Raw genomic sequence first — 4753 nt, 5'->3', positions numbered from 1 at the left:
GAGTGGACATCATCATCATCTTCAGACAAATCCAGATCCTGTTTCATCATTAGCTTAGCTAAAGTGGAATAGTATGTATGACTGGCTGGAAAATGAGACGAAACCAGCTTTATCGATATGAGAAAGATGTGCTCAAAAAGTGGATCATCCAATAATCACTCTAAAATGAAGTTCCACCAATCCCTTAGCTAAACTGAAGCAACTAAATAATGCTCACCTGACTGCCTGTCAATGTGTCAAGCTGATACAGCTCCTCCCAACACTTTCTTTTTCATTCTCTGATAGAGTCCTGCTTAGTTTCTAATTTTGATCGGTTTAGTTCTTTCCAAATTCTAAAGAAAAAAGAGCTTTTTCATGACATAGTCCAAATTCGCTTTTTTAGTAAGGGTGATATGGTCTGATGGCTATATGTAAAATATATACATTCATTAATAATGTTCTCTACCTTAGTAAGGATAGGTGCTGGAGGTTATAAGGTCCTTGCCAAACTCAGTCATACAAGATCTCATCACTTTGAGTGGGTTCTTGCTATGTACACCAAGCCTCAGGGTCACAATGACTATCCATTATAATTGTGGCTTGGCAGAGTGAGCTTTCACTTCCTTATCTTCGAGGTTTCATTATCTCCTTCCTTCTTAAAGAGATGAAACCTTCGGATTTAAAGGTGGCTCCTGATGAATTCTTTCCAACAGAAAGAGTCCGGGACTTCTTTGAGTGGTCTTTTCTCAAGAACTGGATGAAAGATTGGCTTCGGTATATCCATTGGTACTAGAGTGTCGCGAATACACCGGATGCTTCCTTAAGTTACTTCTTTTCTGCATCAGTCTATGAGAAAGAATGGAGGATCAGATGCGAATCGAGTGAGCTCATTCGCTTTTTTTTGTCTTTTCTAGAAGATCTATGATTTGGTAGCAGAGAAGGGTGTAGCTTGGTCTCTAATTCAAATAAGTGCTTTCTTTCCCAAGCCAGCCTATCACATCTTTCCCACTTATATATCCTACTCCTTGGTAGTTTTAAGAATCCCCATCTTCTCTACAACTTCAAGTTTGGGAGTCTCAACCTGAATACCTCACCAGATGGTTAATCATGAGCCACATTTAGCGAAGAGTTGCTGGTCTGTGTCCCCTTAATGCATTAGAAATTGCAAGGTAAATGAAAAACATAAACTGGAATTCTATAAGGTAGATTTTTAACTAAGAATTTCTCGCTAGAGAGACTTCTGAATTTTGTGTTTGGTGCAGGCTTTCGAAGGCTTTAGGGGCCTCAAGTAGTGCACGAGTATGCATTGCTAGAGGAGAGCAGTTTGGGGAAAGGAAGACTAAAGTTAGCCTTCCCCATCCATGAGGTCGAGATTGACAAGCCCAAACCCCTCGAAGGGGCCATCATCATCTTTCCGTATTTGGTCTCGGTAGTAATGACGGTCCCCACACTAAAAACAACAACAAAAGCAAAAACATCTTTCAAATAAAGGAAAAAGTTTCCTATCAAGTAAAGTTTAAAACAAAAGAAAAAAAAAGACGAACAATTGAATCGATATATAAAAAATAGAGACAAGTAGAAAGCCATACTTTTTTTTCAACTGCAAACAATGCCTTCGAAAGAGAAATAGAAATGCAAATAATCACGATTCCAAAAGGCACGAGATTTTGACCCGAAGTCATTCTAGTGGTTCCTTCTGATCCTAGAAAACGTCCAAAAAACCCTGCTGCTAGAAAACAACTAAAGGAACTAAGAAAATGAAGGATGCTCATCAGAAGCTTTTTTTTTTCCTCCTTTTCCTATTAATCAAACAACACTAAGGTGTAGTGTTGCAACGCAACCAGAACCTAGTAACTAATAAAGAGTCTATCTCCCATTTTACCATAACCATTGAACCAAAATAATCTAAGGGGGAATCAAGCTTATCCCAAGTTACATATTTCCTGAAATCACCCGGAGAAAAGCCACAATAATTACGAAAGCTAAACTCCTCACAGGGGAAAATCACATCCCACTAGACCTAAGTACTACGAAACTCAGCGAGTGGGCAGGTTGTCCTTACTGATGCCGGTAGCCATCCGGCGTAGGGGTAGAGTGGCGCGAATCAAATAAACTCTTATTTAACACAATTACCTGGACACATGAAAGACAAATCAGGAAAATAACTCCAATCCAGGATTACACATTACCAATGAGGTCTTAAATTAGTTTACTGACCCTAAAAATTTTATAATAAGGTAATCAGAACCATAGGGGTTGGTTAAGTTATACCCTCCTCCTGGACTAGGCCGCCTTTCGGCACCCTGCCCGAGTAAGCTAAAGTACCAAATGGCTAGCCTCCCGCCGGAGGATCGAAGTGCTTGGCTTTCTGGTTTATCTTCACCTTCAGTTGTTTTAACCTAAGGGAAATGGAATTGATAAAAAGGAAAGCCTGCCGATTAGAACGTGGTCGCGGGTCTGACCTGCCATATAATTGAAGGAATTGTCGGGTTCGCTCATGGAACACTTGCTTACAGAAGATAATTCTAATGTGTTTCACTATAAACTTGAGTGCAACAAAAGCAGCAGCCCACTCGGGATATCAGGGCGGAGATCAAGGTACCATAAAACATTTTAAAAGACCTATTCTGCTTCATTTTTTCTAGTAGTTTATCTAAGGTCAGTCACTTTTTCCATCATCTAAAGGGTGCTTTTATTACCACTTCGCCATTCTCCTTAATAGTCGTCACAAGGCCTAGCACCATAATTTTACGAGGATGATTCTTATCAAGAATACTGTAAGTTGCTTCTAACTTTATCTTCTTACAGTAGTTTTCAAAAGCCTGTTTCCATAAAACCAATAACGAGTTAGGGTCACCTCCTTGGATTTCGATAATCATGTCGTCGGCATACCGTGCGTAGGTGAAGTTCCCTTTATATTGATCACTAAGGAGTAGAAGGGAAACATCCACTCCATGCAGACAAATGTTCATCAACATCGGGCTCACTGAGCACCCCTGAGGAATGCCCTTTTGTTCTAATGAAAAGTTATTTCTTTCCTACTATTTCCATTTTACAGAAGGAGCCTATTAAAAATAAAGGGGGGAATTAGTAAGTCCTAAGTGCACTTGGTGGAAGCCCAGGAGCAGATCATGGTTGAGGTTATCAAAGCATTTATTTCACAATGTCAGCTTTAACCAGTCTATGCAGGGTTCCCCATTTCCTCATTTGAAGAAAGAATGTAATAGGTCCTCGTCTTCATATAAACCCATTGGATTGCGGTAGAAAGACTCGTTCGAATACAATGTTTAAGAGAAGAGAGAGGGCATCTAACACAATAATGTCCTTTTTATGAGGTTTTGAAATGGGTCTCATTTCACCCGGTTTATGAGGCTTAGGAATCCATGATCTTGACATAGAGGAAAAGCCAAAAGTTCAATCTTCTAAGGAAAGGATACGCTTTTCCAGTTCCATCTCGGAAATAAGACTTTTATACTTAGGCCTTTCCTCGTATAGGTAACGTGAAATCATAATGAGTTTATTAGAAAGGTTCTCGGTATCTCCATTTCATAGTAATGTAAATACTGATTTTGCATTGTTATCCATAGCCCTCTTAATAATTTATCTTAGTTAAGTGTGAGGTAACTACGGTGTTAAGCATTATGCCAATCATCAAGGAAGTACTTGTATAAGCTAGTACCTGCTTACCCGAATGTAGTCTATATTCTTTTACCTCCATATCGGATTTAAGGCCGGTTTTCAATTTGCGTCTCTCTCCCCGGTGAAGTTTGAACTTAACTTCACGTGGTAGGAAGGCCTTCGCGATTTGCATCTTCCCATCCAGCAAAGAAAGTGAAGGGAGTGGATAGAAAGTTGGAGGATGCTACAGAACCGCGTAATTGCTCCATCTGCACTATTCCCTAATTGAAGCAAGTTAGAAAGCCTTCAGAGCCTTAGCCCCTACCATTTATTGCATAAAATGAAAGATGACTAGCAATCACTCATTTTTCTTATTAGCATGGGATTGGATGTTAATAATAAAAGACATAACATCTATTAGAAGGCAATCCCCGGGGAATTCCTATCGATTTTCGATGGATAACAATCCATCTTTCTCGCTTTCGCTCTTTCTCCCAATCAATCGCGAGGGTTCCGGGCATGAGAATGCTAGTGCCAAAATCGAACAAAATGTTCGAGGATGAAAGAAGAAATGCTCCATCATTTCATGTCGGTGTATTCGTGCCGGTTAGATGTCGGCCATGAAATCCATCACTATACCGAGCAGATCGCGGGCATTCACATCTCGATCAAACGGAACTATACGCGATTCTCTCGTGAATCGCCTTCAACAAGGTATGGCATTCAGGGTCTGAACCCGAGGAATAATCTTTCTTCATAGATACAAGACATTCATTGCTGATCTAAAAAAGATCTTTTCCCCTGGGCGTTAGTGGACGTTTTTCATTCTTCACCCGGTCCTTAGTAGCGTTTCCAAAGTAAACCTAACCGGTTACCTTTGTGGAAATGCGCTAAAACAGGCCTATAGGTTCACAAAGAAGAGTCTATAATTAGATAAAAGTACATATAATTAGCCAGATCGTCTGAAGCATGAACAGAATCACCTTTGTTCCAAAGGCCTAGCGAGTTAAGCTAGTTCCTTTTTTTTTCAAAGGTAATCCTTTTCTTTCCCTGGACCGCTTGTTCAGTACTGCAAAAACAATCGGTACACTATAGGTTGGCCTAACCCAATCCTCTCGTACTAGGATTGGCTCCTTGCAGTTCTCCCTTTAACACC

This window comes from Ziziphus jujuba, chromosome 2, assembly GCF_031755915.1.
Source record: "Ziziphus jujuba cultivar Dongzao chromosome 2, ASM3175591v1".
NCBI classification, from domain to species: domain Eukaryota; kingdom Viridiplantae; phylum Streptophyta; class Magnoliopsida; order Rosales; family Rhamnaceae; genus Ziziphus; species Ziziphus jujuba.
The sequence above is the reverse complement of the archived record's forward strand: the minus strand, read 5'-3'. Positions refer to the sequence as shown.